We start from the raw sequence: 22,713 nt of genomic DNA, 5'->3' as shown, positions 1-22,713 counted from the left end.
TGTGTTCCATACTCAGGGCCGGACTGGCCGTTGCAGGCACCGGGCAATCCCCCGGTGCGCCGCAAGGGTGGGGGCCGGTTTTGGGCCCTTGGGGGGTGTTTTTGTTACAGGGCCGTTTATGCAGCATAGCTGCAAAATCAGCCCTGTGACAAATTCGGGCAAAAACTAGCCCCGTCAAAGAGCTCGTCGCACCCCCAACCTCCACCCGGGGGGCCGGCCGAGCACTTTGCCAGGGCCAGTTTTGGTTCGCAGTCCGGCCCTGTCCATACTGGCCAGATGCTGAATGCTTGACCTAAGATATAGAGTTGATTTTCCAAAGTCATCTTAATACTCCTATGTAACCTGTTTGAATAGTCAAGGCCTAACTGATAAAATGTGGTATGAAGGTATGAAGTTTGAGGCAGATAAATATTTTGTCTTTTTATCTTCTCCCCCCTGTCCCCAGCCAGTTTTAGAATCAAATAAATACATTAGTATGCAAGTCCAGTAACATTTAAGAATAACAGTGAAAATATATGGGTGAAGTTTCTAGCCCTAAATGCTCAAGTCGTAGATAAAACAGGCATTGGCTAATCTAATACGTCTCACCTTTTAGATTTGCAAATAAAGATTGGTTGGTCTTGCCAATGCTTCTTGCCAATGCTGTTCAATATTTTAAATAAAGGAGCGATCTGGCAGCAAACTGGGTGGGAGAGGTAGTGTGGTGGAGCAGGTGTGGGGTTGGTGTTTGAGTAAAGACGGCTGAGCTGTAGGTGCAGCTGAGTGAGCATGGAGGAGCTGGGTGTGGGTGGGTGTTCAAATAAATAAATGTAAAAACATAAAAGCTGATGAGGGGTGGTGACATCACAGATGAACTAAGGGGCGGAGCAATAAGTAGAGTGCTGTAGAGCTATGATATTATCGGAAAACAGCACACATGCACCAGACACTCCTATGGAGTGCTGAAAGAAAAAGCAAAAAGTAGTTCTGTGGCATTGAGCCGTTGAATGAAACAAGCCATCCAATTGAAAGGATGGTAAAGAAGCCATGCTTTAGAGGAAGGGATAAATTCAGGAAGAGGAAGGAGCAAATCGTATAAGATGTAATAAAATGAGATTAACAAGAAATCTAACCAATTGTAAGCAATGGGCTGGCCCAAAGCAAACTGTAAGTATTGGTACAGTCAAAAATGAGGGCTCGATTTCCATGTCGTTAGGAAAGCCATCAGGAAGAGTCGGTTCTGGAAAGCTTTCCTTATGAATCGCACTCCAGGCTTCCTACCGACTGATTATGATGTGTCTGTATGTTTACGGACTCGGTTCGGTCAGACTGCTATTGAATTTAATGGGAGCCTGTGTGACCAACGTGAACAGAGGCTCCCATTGAAAAAAGGGAGGGATGGGGAAAAGTGTGCGCACTTTGGCGGGCACACGATGGTGCCGGCCACATTGTGCATGCATGGAAAGGGGGGACCCATGGGTATCCCCCAGCGACCGATTCAAAGGGCTCCAGGTGAAGAGGGGCCTTTTACTGGCCCCAAAGTCTGATTCTCACAGCTGTTTCGTCTCTGCAAAATCGAGTTGGTATGGCTGTCCGAATCGGTCATTGTACTCGCTTGTTAGGAAACCGTCCCCCTGACTTGCGTTCGGAACTGATTCGGTCAGCCTGGACAGCTTCCAAGCATCGTACTTGGTCGTCCAGTAAGGTGAATGATTCTGTCTGAAACATAGTCTCTGAATCGGATTCCATTAATCTGAATCTCGTTTGTAGCCTTTCCTAACGACATCGTAATCGGGCCCTAAGTCTTCAACAACTAAAAGCTGCATCTAGGTGAGACCTAAAAACAAACGTTACGGCTTGGCTCTGTTTCAGGGTCTTTGTTATTTTTGCATTTTATTTGTCTGAAACAGCTACCATGCACTTTAATAGGTGAATGCTGTCCTATGAGAGTTGAACCCCATTCAGTGATAAAAATGTTTACATGGGAGTCTGCTGATGTACCCTTGGACTACATTAGATTGGTGGGGCAGATTGAGATGGCAGTCAAGGTCAGTTTTTCATAGTTCTTTGGCATTTTAAACTACTTTTTGTGCATTTTTATTAAATATGACGTAGTCTCAAGAGTGATATTGAATCTGAAAAGCCTTGCCTAATCTAATTTCTCAATGGATACAGTTAAAAATAAAGCTCCTCCCAGGTGACTAGAGTTATCACAGAGCTGGCAGTTTTGGTCAGCAGTCACCTTCGGATACAGGGACCTAAATTATGCGATCTTCCAACATGTCATGGTTGCAACCTCCCGTGGTTTCTAGAGGTCACAGCTACAATATGATTAGTATCATTTAAAACCACACATATTTTTTTTTAACCTGTGTTTATGTTAGGACAATTCCAACACCACTGATCTCTTGGAAGGCCTAGCAATGCCTGGGTTAGTGTTAGGAAGGACCCTGAACACTGGTAGGCTGGTATCTCAGTAACTGTGAGGAGGGATAAGTGGCTTAGTAGCTAGAGCTTCAGACTTTGGAACCTTGGGAACCAGGTTCAAATCTGGCTTTGGCTCAACATCCTGGTATTCTGGACAAATTAATTAATCTTCACTGTCGCATCCTTCCCAGCCCGGCAGCATGTAAAGGAATGATGTCACACATGGAGCTCTGTATTACGTGTCTTTATTTCGCAGAGTGTAACCAGTAAGTGGCACATACTGTGCCATGAATTTTATTAACCACACCCAAACACTTATGTCACTAGACGATGGAATCCATTAGGGACCATAGGTGTCCTGCTGTCTATAATACACAAGACACAACATCTCTCCCTTTGTTCAATAAAAAAAATACAAACAAAACATATATACATTGTAGTTCCTCAATGAGTCGTTGAGGTGCTCAACCCACTTTTCTAGATGTTGTTGTGGACACAGGAGAAATAACCGCAGCAGGCACTGGTGAGCTAGCCACTGATGCAGTCCTGGGACTCTCCTGGCCCTCTGATGACAGAGTCTCACTCCGAATGTCTGGAACAGACAGACTCCGGAGCAAGTGCTTGAAATGTGAGGAATCGCTCGTAATGGAATTTCCTGAATGGTGAGCAGTGATTATATGTCCTTTATTAGTCACAACTTGCAATGGGTCAGCATCGAATGGAGCCTCAGAGTTGCGTTTATACCTATGCCTGACAAGAACACGATCTCCTTTCTGAAACATAATGTCCCGAGCACATCAACGCTTGTCTGCATAAGTCTTCTTTCTGGACTTGGGAGCTGAATCAGTGAGTCAAACTTTCTTGGAATCAATGGTTCTTTCAGTGGTCCACTGGGGCAGCTTGGTACCCATGGCTGTGCCTAACATCAGGGTGACTGGGCGTTCGCCGGTTGTACTATGAGGGGTAGATCTGTAGGCATGAAGAGTAGAATGAAGAACTGACTTGAGCGCTAGTCCCTCTAGTGCAGAGCGCTGAGCAGCTTTCTTTAGAGTGCTCAGAAAACGTTCAACAACACCATTAGCCTGTGGCCATAGAGGCATGCTTTTATGATGCCTGATGTTCAAATGAGGAAGAAAGTCTTTGAATTCCTTACCATTGAATGGCAGGCCAATGTCAGAATTCATAATGGACGAAACACCCCAGGTTGCAAATATGCCTTCTAGTGTTTCAACTACTCGATCATGAGTGATTGGCAAAAGGTCTTCCACCAAAGGAAACCGGGAGTACTCATCTATGATTACTATAAGGTAATGACCATTTTCAAAGGGTAAACTGCAATTTTCTCCCAGACGTATTTTGGAAGATTTGATATGTTCAAAGAATGCTGTGTTGTATTAGGAGATAAACAGTTACACAATTGACAAGCTTGGAGCTCTCTCTCTAAGTGATCATAAAGATGAGGGTTCCTAACACGGCTGCGTAGGGCTCGCTTTGTAGTGACAAATCCACAATGTCCCTCCTGTGCCACTTCAATGACTTGCTGTTGTAGACTGTCAGGAATTACAATTCTTGGCCTCACAAAATAATCCCTTCTTGTGTAACTGACAGTTCATCATGCACATTCTTGAATTTCTGATATTCACTATCACTATCAAAAGGTCGAGCATGTGTTCTCCATAAACTGATGCATAATAATGTCTTTGAGGATGAGCATATTCCTATCTGCATCGGTCTATTTGATTATTGGCCACAAGATATCAAAACGTGGGACAAGCAGGGAAAGTGAACATAATTGGATGTTTGGTATATCAGTCTTTATTCCGGGAAGTTCTTCCATGTGGAACTATTTGAAATCTGAAAAGTGCACTCAATCGTCACGCTGTTTGTCACATTCATATCTCCTAGAGGTGTTCAACACAGAAAGCAATTCTCTTTTGCTACTTTTGCCCAAGTATTGGCAAAGAAAAGAGAGCAGGGCAGGATGTAATGTGATCAACAGCATTTGCGCATGCAATGCGTGTCAACACCATTTGTGAATGCCTGTGTTTACATGTGTTAGCACATTAACTCTTTTGTTGCGCCCGTTGGCCAACAGCCGTCGCCAGCACTATCTCCGTAGTGCTGCACACGTCCGTTGGCCGATGCGGCCCCACCCACTGAATGGAACATCCCGAACCGCGGCGGAATTGCTGCCGCGGTTAAGTTGTTATAGCCAGGCCAGCTGGCTTTGCCAATGCTTGTTTTTGACTTTACGTACATACATCTGTAAGACTAACTATAAAAATGAGACAAAAAAAGCCACAAGTACCTGAATGCAAACTCATAAAAAGATGAGCTGAGATGGACCGCAGTCAACCTCCTCTCACCATTAATGGGAGGAAAATGCTCAGGGGGTTTTGTTTCACTAATGTCTTCATAGTAATTTCCAGCTCTCTGGTGTTTGTTTCTTCATTTTTACCTTCCAAGACTAATATGTGTTTTACTGCACTGTAAGCTGCAGCCTCGAAGGCACAAACATGTGTAAATCAGGTAGGTGCATGTTGGATAGAGCAATTATTTGGTCTTCTTGCGAGGTACAGAAAACGTAAATCTGATAGGGGAGGATGGAACCAGAAAGGGGGGGTCTGGCTGAATCCATGAATATTATTATTTTATTTGTATTGCTATATTTATGTCACACTTTCCTTAAAGTGGGGTTTCTAAACTAGCGACAAAACTATCACTCGGTCAGACACCCCAGCAGGTTTTGTTCCTTCAACTGAGATTTGTGTGTAAAGTAGCATGTAGTTTACGGATTCGAATCCCCCAGAGGCTGGCTCAGCCTTTTATCCTACATGTGTCGATAAGAACACTTCACTGCACTCGCCATCAAACACGACATCTGAAAAGGGGGGGCCCTCGGCCCCCCCGCACGCATGGCGGCGCGGCGACCGTCGCCCCCACTATCTCCTTTGTTGCCATCCGGCGGTGGGGGCGTGCCCTGGGGGGCGCGGCCCACCGCCGGTTGGCTGGCGGCCACCTTGACCCGGATCCTGGGAAGTGGGTCCGGGTCAAGGGGGGCGGGCTAGAGGAGGGGCCACCTGGCCCCTCGGGAATAAAGAGATAGGGAGCGCCCAGGAGACCCCCTTGTCCCTGGACGCTCCCTCGCCGAAACGGTGTGCCCCGCGCTCGGGGCTTCTTTGTTATAATAATTTTTCCCCCTTTATTTTCCAGGTGTGGCAAGCTGTTTCCTGGAGGAGCTAGCCGCGTGGAGCCAGCCGCTCTGGAGACCCGGGGGATGGGCAGAGCCTTCACGCGACTGCCACGGCCCCGCGCTCGGGGCGGAGTGATGGTCTCCTTTTTGTTTCCCTGCAGGGTTGGTGGCCAGGACGGCTGGACGGTTCTCCCTGAGGGCGATCGGGGGAGCCGAGGAGGGATAGCACCTCGTTCGCGCAGGGGGTCTGGAAGATGCGCACGGCGATTGGAAACAGGGGAAGCGGCAGGACTGGCAACTCGGACCAGGGACAGGGCCCAGGAAGAAACACCGGAGGACGGCTGGACGGGCAGTGCATGGCTGCTTTCGGCGGAATAGAGGTGATTAAGTTGAAAGGAAGTGCCCAGTTTTTGGATGTTGCGTGTTCGTGGGCTGTGCACACGGCTGGGTGGTCGGAAGGACCATGGGTGGCGGAGCTCGCACATTGACTGGCATGTCCCTAGGACATTGGGGTTTTTGTTTTTGCTGTTTGCATTTACTGTATTTAAGTGTCCTATGCCGCGGAGGGCCGCATGTGGGAAACTCCCTCCACGTGGGCTGGCCGGTGCCGAAATGGCTCAGTTGGTAGAGCTTTGGACGCAAGATCTGAGGGTCCCTGGTTCGATCCCGGGTTCTGGCAATGGTGTTTTTTAGACACATTATAAGTCAATAATATGAGGGAACCACGCGAGTGACATAGGGAGGTGTTCTGGCCTTGGGACGCATATGCTGTGTTTTAGTGTTTGATTCATTGCGTTTGGGGTTCAATGCCAACATTGTTTTGGAGGGCAATGGATAGATGAGAACATGAAACATTTAGGACCTTTGTAGATGAGTCTTTCGTTTTGAGGGTCAGAGGGCTTCTGTCATTGCTGATTAATGTTCGGTCCAATGAAGCAATGAAGCCCGCAGGGGTAGCAGAGGCAGGTTTGTCGCGCGCTGTCCACGAGAACATCGCGCCATGAGTTTAAATGAGACACAATAGCTTTCGCGCCAAATTCTCAAATTACTTATGCAGGGTCAATGAAGTCTCATGGTACTATATTGTTAGATAAAGAAATAATCGTGAATAGATTTGGGCGTTCCAATTGAGAACGCGAATTATATTCATAAACATGTTGCTGCCTCTTCCGTCATTTCATGGCAGGCCACGGTGTCGCCCTGCGGCGGTTGCTAGAGCTCTTAAATTACTTATGCAGGGTCAATGAAGTCTCATGGTACTATATTGTTTAGATAAAGAAATAATCGTGAATAGATTTGGGCGTTCCAATTGAGAACGCGAATTATATTCATAAACGTGCTTCTGCCTCTTCCGTCATTTCATGGCAGGCCACGGTGTCGCCCTGCCACTTAATCTCCTATGTAAAGCGCTCCGATACCTGACTCGGTTCGGGTCCTGAGAGGGATTCACGGTGCTGCTCGTGTACCGCACTTGATGCGGTACCGGTGTTGTAAAATCCGTGACTTTACTGCCTGAGTGGTTTGCCCTAGGTACAACTTCTCATAAGGGCATTTTTACAAAATAGAAGGAATTGGTTCGCATTTCAATTGGAAATGTAGTCTAGTCTGGACCCCCGACTAGAAGTGGGTACACATTCTTTGAATAATAATTTTCCAGTTTTATTTCAGTACACTAATAATTGGATTAATTAGTACTTGCCTTGGAATACTGAAAGGGTCTCGTAGGGAAAACATGTCCTTTTAAAGAAGTTTGAACTAATTCCGTGCGCTATCCTCCATTGCTAAGCTTATTAGAGAGCGAATTGGCATTTGTGAGGTAGTCCTCTTCAATGGTACAATACTTTCGGATACGGGGGACTTGCTCAAAGGGTAGAGTTCCTTCCAGTGTTCTTGGGTGCCCTTCGGGGACGTGTAATAATGTGTTGAGCTTTTATTGGTTTTGTGTACAAGTTACACGCTTATTCGCCTTCTATAACTAACATGGCTAGGTCCAAGAAATTGGCTTTCTCCGTATCATGCATCATGGTAAACACTCAGTCTGATTGTTAAGCCAGTTCTAAAGCTCATTCAACTTACCAAAGCATGTGACATAATTTATATAGCGGTATCACTTGTGATGCCATGTCAACAGATATTCTAGAGGGGCCTGCGGTGGCAGTGTCCTTGAGTTCACCACATCTTTATTCCCAGATATGGTCTCGTCTTGGGTGACATTAGAGAAGGGAGTCCTACATCACAAGCTGCCCCAGTAGTACAATAAACGGTTTGAAAAGGGTGTCTAGATATTGTGGGAGGGTTCTGCTGGAAACCACATGCAGAGATGACGGGGCTGCCTGGACTACCATTAGGGTGTTTGTGAAGTTTGGGCAGGATATAGATCAACCACAGGCAAAGTGGCTGTAACGGCTAGGGTGGTTGCTCTCAATTCTGGGGAACTGGGTTCGAGACTCTGTGATGACGCTCAACATCCCGTGAGTCTGGACAAAGCGCGTAATCTCCCTGTGCTTGACAAAACAGAATGTCCCGGATCACGGAACATTGTTATGTCCTTCGTAGTAAATTGAGACATTCAGGTGGGTGTTAAATAAATACTTCAGGGTTGGTCGTTACCAAATTGTGTGACATCTTAAGAGGAAGGCGATGTGTTCTGATACAGTTGGTTTTGCAGTGTTTGTACTTCATTATTGCAAAAAATACTGCGCTGGGCTATAGCTGTTGGGCTGGAGGCAGATCTGACTATGTCGCGATGTTGTGCCCTAAAAATTTTTAATGTTATTGTTATATTACTTTGTGTATATTATCGGGGTATATTGTTACATTAAGGTTATTGGGGGGCATGCTGCTGCCTTTCTAGCCGAAATTAGACTTGTACCTTGAACATTTCTTTCATCAGTAACCAGTGTAACGCAAGTGTGGTAAGGTAACACATCCCCAGCTCCTCAAGCAGTTAAGAATACAGTCAGCCCAAAAAACGGTGGCACCTACGCCATCTTAAATTGGCACTGGTGGTATCCGCTGTATTCAATGTGACCCGAGGTACACAAAGTCACCAATGCCCATCAACTGGATCGCATCCACGTGCCGGGGGGGACCCAGCAATGGGGAGCTTGGGCGTTTAAAATGCTCGGGTTGTACTTGGGTAGAATTCACAAGGCAGACGCAGCTCCCTGATGGGACGGGTCCCCACCAGGGGTGGTGAGTTACCCAAAATATGCTCTGTTGGCATTCGGTTGATGAGTTCAGTTCTGGAAAACTCATTGTCTAAATCAGAGCCCACGCTACATGGGGACATTAAACTTCACCTAGAGAATGGGATGGTTGGTGACATGCCTGGGCTGCTTATTCATGTCCCATAAGCACTTGCTATACTTTATCGAAGCCATGGTTGCTGCTTAGTTCTCTTACGCGAGGAACAGCCATCGCCATAAGTCAAATTTGTCATTATAGAACGACTATCAGTGGTCTGCTAGGTGATAGTTGGAACAATCATGGAACCATTCACGAATAGGGTATACCACCTTCCATTGGGGTCAACCTGGGGGTTAACGACATCTAAGGGTAGGGCTTAGCGAGACTGAGGGACAGTTTCCCAGGTCCCACCTTCCTTTGCAAACCAAAGCAGAAAGCCAAACAATGGACTTAATTCATTGTGGAGCTAATCACCATATGGGGTGCGGTTCACTAATATAGGGGGGATATACGCCAGTCTTAACATTGCACCTGTCCAAACGCCCCCTTCATGGATGATAGGTTTAAACCAACATTATTAGTAAACTATCCTAGGGTTAGCTGTATTGCGTGCAGCCTTCAGGCTAAGTCTTGAAGGAATATAGAGCTACTTGTTTTACCACTCTTTAATGTCATGAATGAGTAAATGGAAAAGGGCAGGTGTATAACAACAAATATATGTATTTGTACTAAACACACCCCCTTTGGTTCAGTCAGTAAACTTATTTTACACACAGGTAAATCGGCCAATATACGTTGAGCCTAGGATAAGATTGGAGGCAAATGATTCGGTGTGAAGACCTCTATAGCACACAGTAATTTACCACCATATACGTTGAGCTCTAGGGGTACACCAAAGCCATATATTAATAATATGGTGGGGGAACCACGAATGGCATAGAGACAGGGCCTAGAGCCTTTAGAACGATTAATGGGGGTCCTGATAAAGATACACACCCTGATGTCACACCTAAAAGGTGCCCAAGAGCCTAGTTGCGGCATCACATAGCTCTGGGGATGCATGTGATCATGTCCGGGTGGCTGGGATGATATTTCCCAGAAGCCAAAGTGGCGTACTTAAAAGGTCCTTGGGGTCAGCTTAGGGCCTGGCGGAGTTTGGGCTGTGCTAGTTCTTTAGCCAACAACTGTGATACTGCACTGCTAAGTAAGCCGTCTTGTTTTAACACATAGATCCTATGCATAAAGACGCGGGTAGGAAACAGACAAACTGAGGCTATGCTTAACATTTGCTGTCGGCGTGTTGAGGTGTACGGATCTTAATATAAGTCTGACACGTGTACAGCAGTTATTGCCGGAAAGACTAATGGTGTGTGTCTATCTTTCCAATTTATGTATGACCGGGTCCATGGTTGATACTTGGAGTGCTCCATATCACAACAGCTGCAACAGGTGGACAGCCCAAGGGATGCTTACGTCAGTCACGGCGGGGTCCATGTCGGATATCTGAGGAGTACTCCACACCGCAACATCATCAGTGGGTGGACGTCAAAAGGAAAGCATACGTCGAGAGAGAAGACACCAAGGGCCCAAGTATTGCTGGCAGGTGTGAGTGTTACCCATTCCCTAAGGTGGAAGTGGGAATGGTTACCCAGGTTTTCTCGGTCGTTTTCTGGTTCTTGCAGTTTCTCAAACCTGCCACGCAGGGGAGGAACTCCTCACCAGAAGTTGAGGAGCTAAAAATGGTTACCCAGGTTTTCTTGGTCTTTTTCTGGTTCTTGCAGTTTCTCAAACCTGCCACGCAGGGGAGGAACTCCTCGTCAGAAGTTGAGGAGCTAAAAATGTGCCAGCACAAACAACGTGCCGGACGCAGGACAGGGAAGAGTGGGTTTGAGGGTCTGTGCCATGGTCAGTTCAGGAACTACTTTCAGGGACTTTTTAGCTCAGCAACCCGACCCCCTGTCAGTGGTGATACCTCACCTAGGGGGGACTGAATGGGCCAAACTGGGGAGGCGAATACTCATTGAGGGGTTCATCTCCACTGTGGGTGGGTCTTCAGGACTAGCCCGGGTGGCACAGTGGGTGGGTCTCACCTGATCCCAGGGCGGCAAGGACCCGGTCAGGGCGTTGAATCACTCGATAAAGAGGATCAACACACAGTGGGACAAATTATTTCAAGCCCCGGTTCCAGATGATCCAACATGGGTGTATTTGTCCTACCTGGTAAGGGGAGTCCATTTGACGGAGGAAGGAAGGGGCCTGGGGTCTGGGCCTGGTTGGAAGGTTGGCTAGAGTGAGAACTTTCTAGGGTAGGTCTAGGCAGGGGGAGGCCAGATCGTCGGTTAACAATGCTGGCCTGTGGCGGTAAGGTCATTATCGGTGAGCACATATTTGAGGTCTGAGGGGGCGGGCATCATCCTATGGAGGTTCCCGCCCAGGGGGAGGGGCCTGCGGGCCACTCCCACAACTCCAGGGGCAAGGTAATGGATGCTACAAAGCAAAGGAGCGCGGGTAGGAGTAGTTCACGCTTTCCTTAGGCTGGTAGCCACCCCGCGCGCGTGGACTCACGACGCCACCGGCGCGGAGTAAGGGCCCTCCTTTAGTGGGTAAATGGAGTTCAGGGCATAGACCGGGCAATTCCCGGGGTAACACTGCGCATGCGCACATCCAGAGGGGAGGCGCAGCTTGTAGGACCTGACACCGGTAGTGACCCTGCCATATGGCCAGAAATGTACAAAAATTCTAGATGAGGATGTTTAGTATAAGTTAGGAAAACAACCTGTATTAGAGTTTTGTTAAAGTCAGGCTCTCAAACTTATTGCTAAACCTAAATGTCCTGCTGAATTTTTGTATAAATTGTTGATTATGCAATTAAAAACCTTTTTTAATTTCATACTTTAATAAATACGGCCGGGCGACTAGCGCCCGCCTTCCAAAAAGTAAAGACGTCTCGTGTCCACGTTCCTGGGTATTGGGTGCCGGATTGGGGGGGAGGCGGCAGCTAGTCGCTGACCATGTGAAAAGGGGGGGCCCTCGGCCCCCCCGCACGCATGGCGGCGCGGCGACCGTCGCCCCCACTATCTCCTTTGTTGCCATCCGGCGGTGGGGGCGTGCCCTGGGGGGCGCGGCCCACCGCCGGTTGGCTGGCGGCCACCTTGACCCGGATCCTGGGAAGTGGGTCCGGGTCAAGGGGGGCGGGCTAGAGGAGGGGCCACCTGGCCCCTCGGGAATAAAGAGATAGGGAGCGCCCAGGAGACCCCCTTGTCCCTGGACGCTCCCTCGCCGAAACGGTGTGCCCCGCGCTCGGGGCTTCTTTGTTACCCCACCCACCATCCCTTGGAACAAAATGTTTGGTAGCAGTTCTTATGTCTGGTTGAATGGTAAGTTCTGGATGTACGGTCCACGGGTCTCACAGGGTAATAGAGATGAACTGTTGGTATATTTTGTTGATGCTTTTCTCTAGGAATTTTTCCCCCTTTTATCAAGTCATGTGTGAAGTGAACTGTATTTAATGCTATGTGTCTTTAGGCCTTTTTTCCCTTTGTAGCTATACGTTGATACTGTTTGAAGTGAACGGTGTTTAATGCTATGTATCTTTAGGCCTTTTTTCCCTTTGTAGCTATACGTTGATACTGTTTGAAGTGAACTGTATTTAATGCTATGTGTCTTTAGGCCTTTTTTCCCTTTGTAGCTATACGTTGATACTGTTTTATTAGCCAGTGTAGCTGTCCTTTAGAATTTTTTCACATAGGTCGTCGTATTTATTAGGTATGGGGCATGCGGTAAGGTCATTATCGGTGAGCACATATTTGAGGTCTGAGGGGGCGGGCATCATCCTATGGAGGTTCCCGCCCAGGGGGAGGGGCCTGCGGGCCACTCCCACAACTCCAGGGGCAAGGTAATGGATGCTACAAAGCAAAGGAGCGCGGGTAGGAGTAGTTCACGCTTTCCTTAGGCTGGTAGCCACCCCGCGCGCGTGGACTCACGACGCCACCGGCGCGGAGTAAGGGCCCTCCTTTAGTGGGTAAATGGAGTTCAGGGCGTAGACCGGGCAATTCCCGGGGTAACACTGCGCATGCGCACATCCAGAGGGGAGGCGCAGCTTGTAGGACCTGACACCGGTAGTGACCCTGCCATATGGCCAGAAATGTACAAAAATTCTAGATGAGGATGTTTAGTATAAGTTAGGAAAACAACCTGTATTAGAGTTTTGTTAAAGTCAGGCTCTCAAACTTATTGCTAAACCTAAATGTCCTGCTGAATTTTTGTATAAATTGTTGATTATGCAATTAAAAACCTTTTTTAATTTCATACTTTAATAAATACGGCCGGGCGACTAGCGCCCGCCTTCCAAAAAGTAAAGACGTCTCGTGTCCACGTTCCTGGGTATTGGGTGCCGGATTGGGGGGGAGGCGGCAGCTAGTCGCTGACCATGAGAATAATTGCCACTCGGTGCCTACTATAAATCCACACTCTATCAAACAGCATGCTATATGTTTCAGAAAGTGCTATAGTATCTTGTCAGGATATGAAGCACTATATACATGCAACTACAATACTATACACTCCTTCCGAGGTGTAAAAAAGTAGTGCCACTGGGATCCGCAGTAATTACACTTATCATTAAGGCAGAAATAGATACTTTAGCTGACGACATGTAGTATATGAGTTGCCAATATACATTCAGATCTCCTACAAGAGATAAGTATGGCATAGATTGGCAAACTGTGTCTGCTTTAAGGGTACACCTAGCAGAGCTCTGACGTTTCCCACTTCCTGGCGTGGTAACCCTTCGAGTCCATGACGCTTCTTTGCATTCTGGGAGTTATAGTGCTGCTGGGCTCATAAAACTCGGACTACAGTTCCCAGATGGCAAAGGCTAATCTGAACGGGATGAGCGTCTCATGCATCGACCAAGGAAACCCAAGAGCTCACCAATGAATTTCTAGGCCTTTCCTTGGGAACCAAGTAAAACTTCTAGAGGTTTTTTTTCAAAACTATTAAAATTGTTTCCATGCAACTGGAAATCTTGTATTTTTTCCTGTGATATGAGTGATATTTTATTTTGTCAGAACCCCTGTACCTGGGGACGAGATTGTGACCGCTTCCAAAATATGGTTTGATAATCTTTCTCATTATTTGTTTCTTTGTTGTTTCTTTCTTGAGTGTCCGACGCAGCTGCACTGGAAGAGAGGCCTGTGTTGTTGGAAGTCTGTGTGGGCCTCTAATGCTGCGGCTACACGCAGCTCGCAGTGAGAAAAGGCGCCTGGGAAGGTGTGGGATTTCTCGCCTCGACATCTTGGCAAGCAAGGCCCGGCCCGCATTCCCGCGCGCGAGCAGGGCTTATGCAATAAAGGGGCCTGGATGTATTTCGCACATGGCAGGCGCCCCTTCCTGACAAGAGTGGCAAAGTTCCCAGTGTGAAATATCTCACTTCCCAGAAGGCGGGCAGTCCGTGGTAAGTATTCCTCCATCGGTTTGGCTTTGGAAGCAGCACCTGCTGTTTTTATCACTCGACGGGAGGTTCCTGGCTGGTCTGGGGCATATTTTTGTGATACACGTGCTCTAGTTTTGACGTATTACAATACTCTCCTAGCCGTGAATCGTTACGGCCCACACTTCGGAGTTTTTCCAAGCCAAACTAGCAAACTCAGCTACGTGTTGTGTTAAGTAAAATTGGAGGCAGCTGTAGAAAAGAGGACGTTGCAAGAAATATGCTTTAGACTAGAGCCTTTTTTTCCCTTTACACATGCTAAAATGTGTATCTCTGAAGACGAAGGGGGAGATTTACGAAAAATGCCCGCAGTTCAGGCCCCCCGCCAGGCTGCGTTGCGTTGCGTTGCGCAACAGGGAGGGAGCATGAGAGTAAGAGCGCCATATCTTCAGAGATCTGGTCCTCTCCTCTCCAGTCCCTTGCGGCGGCGCTGATTTCAGCTACTGAGCGCCACGCATAATATGTGCGAACTCGTAAGATTAAATGCTGCACAACGGTGTGTGTAGATTTAATGGGGAGAGGAGTTGGCCTAACGGCTAGGGCGCTCGACCTCGGATCTGGGTTCGAGTCTCGGTAACGACGCCAAAACCTCCTGTGATTCTGGGCAAATCACTTAATCTCCCCGTGCCTAAAAATGAATGTGTGTCTGTCCTCATGTAACGTAACTGGTGCGATACCTGATTCGGTTCGGGTCTAGTTTGCGCTATATAAAACTCTGCAAAAAAAACCCTCCCCTCGCAAACCCAGCCCCTTAAAATTGCCCTGACCCCAGTCCCTGCCCTGAGCCCTAAAACCCTGCCTGCTTCTCTAAAGTATACCGACCCCCCCAGCCATAAAAGTGACCCCCATCCCTAAATATTACCCCCAGCCTCACTGACCTGACTGTGTCTGGAGCTTCCTGTTCTGCTGCTTTCTCTTCTTCTCCCCGTCCAGAACACTAGACCGCCATTTGCCTTGACCACGTATGGCAGATGCATGGTTCAGGCAAGCTTTTATTTTTTTATTTATTGAAGAAGTTTTCTATAGCGCTGGCCAGACCCGAGGTATCAGAGCGCTTTACATCAGGAGGGAGAGAAATCACATACAGTTTAAGAATAGAATAAATGTCTTCATAAGTGTTTAAAAGTTACAATTGTGTTGAGCGTCCGAGGTGCCCCATTGAGGTAGAGAGGTCTAGGGGTCCGAGGTGCGCCGTTGAGGTAGAGAGGTTTAGAGGTAATCTCGATACATGGACAAACTTTAAGGCTGAGAGATTGCTCCGAGTGTCGATGGAACAAAGCGATGGGTTGGGGAGAGGGGATTAGGTAGGCAGTGGATGTGCATTTCCAGATGACTGTCGGCTGGAGGCTTGAGAGTCACGGATTTCAGTTCGGGAAGGCACGGTTGAGGTAGTGGACTTTTAGGAGGCTTTTGAATTTTTCAAGGAGGGGGTAGTTCTGATGGCAACAGGGATGGAATTCCAGATTTTGGGTGCGTTTCCTGCAGAGGAGCAGGCTGCAGTTTTTTGTTTGCGCGTTTTCAGGGGGATGAGTAAGAGGGAGTTGGAACTCCTGAGGCTTCTAGACTGTCCGGCTTTCTTAAGTTTAGAGGCTAGATATTCTGGTTTCCCTGTGTGCAGGGCTTTGTGCGTGAGGCATGCAGTTCTGAAGCTGGCATGCAATTCCACTGGGAGCCATTTTTGTTCTCTGAGTGCAGGAGAAATGTGGTCATATTTTTTGACTCTAGTGACCATTCTGGCAGCTGCATTGAGGGTTGTTTTGAGTGGCGCTAGGTGGGAGAGAGCTGTCCCGGAGAGGGCTGCGTTCCCATAGTTGAGTCTGGACAACACAAGTGATTGGGTGGCTTGTTTGAGGTCCAAGGGTGGAATGAGGGGTTTGATTTTATTGAGAAGCTTTAGGTTGAGGAAGGCACTTTTTGTGGAGTTCTTGATGTGGTTGGTCATGGTTAGCTTGTGATCAAGGGTGATTCCAAGTGATTTAATTGAGTTTGCCAGGGTGAGGTTACCATTGAGAGCATTGATTGCTTTCAGCCATTCAAAGATTTGCGGGTTATCTTCCTTGTTGGAGATGAGGAGGAATTCGGTTTTCCCCTGATTGAGTTTAAGGTGGTTGGCTGATAACCATTCTTGAACCTCTCTGAGAGTATTGTTGAGTCTTAGAATGTCATTGAAGGAGGAGGTTTCCAAGTAGATATGAGTGTCATCTGCATATAGATGGAAGGAGATGTTGGCTTTTTTCAGAATGGTGGTGAGGAGCTCCATATAAATGATGATCAATTGAGAGGAGAGAAAGGATCCTTGGGGGATTCCTCTGTTAACGGGTAGAAGGTCAGACGAAAACGATTTGATTTTTACCCTTTGGGAGCGATTTTGAAAGAAGAGGGAGAACTATTGTAGGACCACCTCATCTGCACCTAAACGGTCCTTGAGAGCATTGATGAGATGACTGTGATCCACCGTGTCAAAGGCTGCTGATAGATCAAGGAGGATGAGGAGGCAGCAGTGGTCCGAGTCAAGGGAGTTGAGGATGTCATCCACGATGTTGAGGATTGCAGTTTCGGTGCTGCAGCCTTTTCTAAAGCCTGATTGGTGTTGGTCTAGTTGGTTCAGTTGTCGGAGAACTCATTTTTCGAGGATTTTGGCTAGGAAGGGAAGATTGGAGACAGGTCTGAAGTTGTTCAAGTCATTAGTGTCTAGGCCTGGTTTCTTCAGAAGTGGTGTGACTTGGCCAACTTTGAGGCAATCTGTAATGATGCCGGGTTTTAGGGAGCTGTTTATGATTTCGCACCAGAGTGGTGCAAGGGTGAGTTTCAGTTTTTTGGCCATATGCGAGGGTAAAGGATCGAGGATGTGGAATGAGGGCTTGGAGGAGGAGATTAAATTAATAATCTCAGCTTCAGGTATGGGGTTGAAGTAACTCCAGGTACTTTTGGGTCAACCGCTAGAGATGGTTTCGATTGCTGGGGACCAGTTTTTGCCAGCAGGATGGAGGTTGATGTCAAGTGAAAGTTCAATCTTGGTGATTTTTTCGTTAAAGAAGTTGGCAAAGCTGTCACATGAGTCATTGGAGGCCTGGACTTGGGTAGTGGAATGCTTGGATGTTTGTTTTTTGATGATGTTAAAGAACTTGCTTTGGAAGGGTATGCGTGGCTCTGCCCTCAGTGTTCCGGCTGTTTCCCGACTCTAGTACATGGGAATCACCTAACCATAACTAATCTGTTCCTCTGCAACCATCAAAAAATTACATAACTGTTCTGAGTGAGATCAAGATTGACTCTGTACCCCTTCCTCTTACACCTCCTCTGTCCCATAGGATGGGGCCCTCTTTATGGGGGCCTTCTTTATGGTAGGGCCCCACGTTCCCTCTCCCGTACTGGGAGCTCTCCTGCTTCAGGGAGTTCTTGTGCAGGGGGCCCAGTAGGATACCTACTGCAGGCACCCCCTACACCCCGTTTCTTTGCCCCCCAAGGGCCACTGCTAGCTTGTGACCAAATGCGCCTGCGCGGGTGGTTGATAGGTAAGGACCACATGTCAGCGACAGCCCCGAATCACGGACGCCCCTGAATAGACTTGTTGGCAGCACCCTTTGGAGGGTCAAGGGATGCTGATATTAAATTTGGGATAAAATGATGCAGTATAGGGACCGGAAGTGTCCCCGCCTATCTTGACCTCACCCGCCCCAGCTAACTACAACTCAGAGAGAACACAATACATTGAATGCCAAAAGAAAAGTGTTAAGCATGACATAACATACCATACATTCATCCTGCAAAAGAAAACACCACATTTATTCCTGCGTCCCTTATTGCCCTACCCCGCTGCCAAAACCCCCCTTTGGGCACCCTTCTCTGGGGATGGTGGCTGGGAAAAAGCTCTATGGCCCATGCGGCTCCCACCATGGCAATGCTCTGTGAGGGGGCCCGCCAGTAGCGATTCCGTGAGCAGCTGATTGTTGTGGGAGGGTGGCATCAGGGGGAGAGATGCAACACCCTCTCCTCAGCATCAAGCAGGAACCAAAAAACCCACCTGCCGCCATGCACCCCTTTAAATAGGTGAGGGGTTTGGGCCGCGCTACCTTGGAAGCACTTTAAATCCTCTGAGTCAGCGCCTGACCTGGCCCAATCTCCGCCGCCATTACAATCGGGACCCAGGACAAAAAAGCCCCAGTCCCGTGCATGGCCCTCAGTTCCCCACCATATTGTTGGCTCTCCCGAGTGGGAGAGCCTCTGTTATATGGCGAGGGAGTTGCCGATGTCCCATGTGTACTTACTATTATCTAACAAACATCAATGTCAAATATAATGTCCTGAGCCCATTTCTTATTTCTTTGGGTTGAGGATCGTGAGACCCCGGCTGTATTTATTATTTTTCCACACAATTTTTTTTTTCATCATATGATTTCTGCAAGGTAACCTCATTATTGACATCCTTGTTTACTAGTGAGACCTAGCCTTAACAGGGACTCTAGTACATGGGATTCACCTAACCATAACTAGTCTGTTCCTGTGCAACCAACAAAAAATCCCATAACTGTTCTGAGTGAGATCAAGTGCCCCTTCCTCTTACACCTCCTCCATCCCAAAGGATGGGCACCCTTCTTATGGTAGGGTCCCATGTTCCCTCTACTGTACTGGGAGCTCTCCCACCTCACGGAGTTCTTGTGCAGGGGGACCGGCTGCCCTTAGGATACATACCGCAGGCACCCCTGCACCCCGGTTCCTCACCCCCTAGGACCAGTGCTAGCTTGTGCCCAAATATGCCTGTGCAGTTGTTGATAGGTAAGGACCGCGTGGCTGCCACCTCCCGCGCCCCTGCCACCTTCTTTGGACTTGGTGGCAGCACCCCTTGGAGGGTCCACGGACGCTGATGTTAAATTTTGTATAAAAAGGATACCGTAAAGGGAACCCCAATCTTGACCTCACTAGCCACAGGCCAGCATAATACTGGGTGGACTATCTTACCCCATGCACAAGGCACGTTGGCCTAGCCAGGCCAGCAAATTTTCCAGAAACATTGCATTAACCTGTGACAGGTGCACTCCATTCTGTAATAAAAAATGCTCACAATTGATGCACCCATGAGGTATGGCTGACACACGAGCTGTCCAATCAACTTACCCACCTTTCAGTTCAACCGTTTCACAGACTCATCGATAGTCCTGACAGACTTACCCCTCTCCAACTCAACCTCGGGACAATATTGGACCACACAATTATGGCCTCCATGAACTTCTTTGAGAGCTGATACATTTCAGAGGCAATCACCTCAAACAAGTCTTTACAACCTAGCTCCATCAAATCTTTGCCTCCTAGATACACAATTATCACCCTTGGAGCGTAAACCTCTGTGACAACATTTTGTCCAATGCAGTTCTCCAATGGGCCAGGCGTAGCCCCCCTCGTCTGCAGAAAGTCAGCTGATATCTGTCTTTCTTTGCTCGTGATGCATAGTCACCTGCAGAATAAAAAATCCTCACATAGGAGTGTCCCAGCACATCTGTAATGCCACTTGCTCCAGCGTAGACCAGAGGCCATGAATTATTTAGCAGCTGCATCACCTTAGCATCTCCTCCCCCTGTGTTTACAGGAGAATATGGTAAGGGATGGGAAAATCATACAAGAAGAATATGACCTTCACAACATGTTCAATCTCACTTAGTGCTTGTAGCAATCAGACTTCCATCTGCCTATCCTTTGTACATGCTGTCCGGCCAATCCCATGCTTGTAGCACTGGTCGCAGTGCCGATCTGAAATGAATGGGAACTATAGTCTGCCGGATCCAGACCTGCCGACACCTGAGCCCTGCTGAGCTCCCTCAGGCTGCAATGCCAGAAACCGGTCCTCGGTAGCTTGTTTCCGAACCAGGGAAGGCATGGCTTGGCAGTTCGGGCTGGACTGTTCCCATGAGGCACAGGGTCAGACTGATTTGCATATAGCCATGTCTCAACTGGGGTGGCAGAGTGGGCTAAAGAACGGTGATGGATTAAACCCTGATCTTTTGACTGGGTGTGAGTGTTTAATTGGTTCAGATGCTCCGTCCATCACCACCCTCTTTTGTACCGCTTTTGGCCGCCATAAGTGTAGCAGGGTATGCTCAGATGTGAGTCCCTTGCTCACTTTGCCACTGGATTCAAGTAAGCCGGGCTGAAGACTGCTGCAATGCCAGAAACCGGTCCTCGGTAGCTTGTTTCCGGTCCAGGGAAGGCATGGCTTGGCAGTTCGGGCTGGACTGTTCCCATAAGGCACAGGGTTAGACTGATTTGCATATAGCCATGTCTCAACTGGGGTGGCAGAGTGGGCTAAAGAACGGTGATGGATTAAACCCTGATCTTTTGACTGGGTGTGAGTGTTTGATTGGTTCAGATACTCCGTCCATCACCACCCTCTTTTGTACTGCTGAGCCCCCTGGCAAATTAAAAGCTTCTGCGTGGCATACCATCCTCATGTACTAAAAGGGGACCTATAGTCCCTTGAACCCAGTGGGTCCTAAAGGCTTCCTGATTCCCTAGCAGATAGCACTCATACCCTGGTGCTCGGTGAAGCAGTATGTGCTTTCCCCTACCTATTTGGTTGGTCTTAGAACGGGTAATGGTGACTGCCAGGGAGCCATTTGGCCATTGAATAGCTGTTTGCTGCAGACCCCCTATGTCATTTTTGTTCTTCGCTACCAGCTCTCCCTCTCTCAATGCACCGTAAAAAGCCAGGAAGAACACTGCCCTGAAAAAGCAAACCTCATCTGGCGATCTGCATACCCTGTCAACACTGGCCATGATATTTGCCAATTTTGATGTGTCTATGGGTCGCCTGGAGTCTTGCCTACACCCTTCTAAGTGCTGCCGGCCTTTCAGTGCCCTTTTTACCAGGAATATTTTTGTCCCATCCGTGTAGCCCAGCATCTTTGCAAAAAAGGAAATTGCCACCATATGTCCCTTGGCATAGGACATGGTTTGCCCCTCCCCTCTCAGGTACCCTAGAAATGTGATTACTGATTCAGGTGAAAATCATTCCCATATCTCTATTAACTCCTGAAAACTGCGATATGTGCAATATGCTCCCTTGTAGGCACTCCTCGTCCTGGGTGCTAAATTGGCCGCCTCAAGGTCTGGTAGACTGGGGCACCAAGCTGCCATAGTTGTTCCGGGAAAGGTGATTGGAACTCACTCTCCTTCTTCTGGGTGGTGATACCTGAAAGCCCACATCTTAAAATGAGATAAAGCATCCACTGCATTGTTCAATACAGCAGGCACGTTTTGATTTGAAATCAACATTTAGTCTCAAGAATAGCAGCACAATTTCTTTCAGTAATCGCAAAATCAACTTACATTTGATTGCTTGTTGATTAACGCATTTCACCACTGTCAGGTTGTCCAACCAGAATACCACTGATTGATTGCGGAACAGTTCTGACCATATCGTGAGAGCTACCAAAATGGGAAAGAGCTCTAAGAACCCACTGTTTGCAACCAGCCCAGATTCTACCTCATCTCCAGGCCATCACTTTGTAGCATCTGTACAGCGACCCAACTCCTTATTGATCTTGGCAGGGCTTGGCCATACCACCGTCCCACTGAATCCTTCAAGATTTTTTCCCATATTCTCATGTCCTAGTGGACCTCACTTGTCAATCTAGTATGATGGTGCCTCAACTTCAGAGCAGACACGGCCTGGGCTATAGACCTGAAAAACGAGCGGCCTATGGGTATGATGCAGAGTGTAAAATTCAACTATCCCACTACCACCTATAACTGATGTAGTGTCACCTTTGGGGCTTCAAGGCATTCTTCCAACACCTTTGTGAAAGCCCTGACCTTCTCCTGGGGGAGCCTGGATATGCCTGCCCTGGAATCCAAACCTATCCCCAGGAATTAATTTGTGATTGCTGGTCCACAGGTCTTTGCTTGCGCAAGTGGTACCCCAAATGTACTAATCAATTCCTGGAAGCATTCCAAAGCCAACCCACACTCTTTCATTTCAGGCGTGCCCAGGAATAAGAAGCCATCCAAATAATGTAGAGCCCAATGGTCTCCTTGCACTGTATGCTCTCCTCTCAGGCACTTCTACAATTAACTCACATATATCAACTTAAGCGCATTTCCAGATCTTCTCTTTAACATCTGGGTGCATGTGCCTGCCCAACTGATCGGGCTCTGAACGTACAAACCCAAGCTTGGCAATGATGGCAACATACCTGTAGGCGTAACTTCTTTGAGGAGGGGTAGAGACCCGGCTGCTGTTGGCACTGTTTGCACCATACTACCTGCTTAGGAGGTACCAGCTACTACTTATCCCTGCACCGCTGACACACCTGTCACTCCTGCCTACCCTTCTATACCTATTTCATCTAAATGTGCCACCAGTCTCTTGGCCCTTTCAACATGGTCACTCTCTGCTACTCCTGCCAGTGCATCGCCCAATAAGGATGCGGACCACATGCCT

The 22,713-nt window shown here is 47.9% G+C and overlaps 1 non-coding gene across 1 annotated transcript; it reads left to right on the top strand.

Annotated features, from left to right (window-relative positions):
• Nucleotides 1–6,205: 6,205 nt before the first annotated feature.
• Nucleotides 6,206–6,278, top strand: TRNAL-CAA (transfer RNA leucine (anticodon CAA)). The gene has a single exon. It is a non-coding gene; the product is annotated as a tRNA-Leu (tRNA).
• Nucleotides 6,279–22,713: the final 16,435 nt, after the last annotated feature.

Source organism: Lissotriton helveticus, chromosome 9 (assembly GCF_964261635.1).
Source record: "Lissotriton helveticus chromosome 9, aLisHel1.1, whole genome shotgun sequence".
NCBI lineage: Eukaryota > Metazoa > Chordata > Amphibia > Caudata > Salamandridae > Lissotriton > Lissotriton helveticus.
The sequence above is the reverse complement of the archived record's forward strand: the minus strand, read 5'-3'. Positions and strand labels throughout refer to the sequence as shown.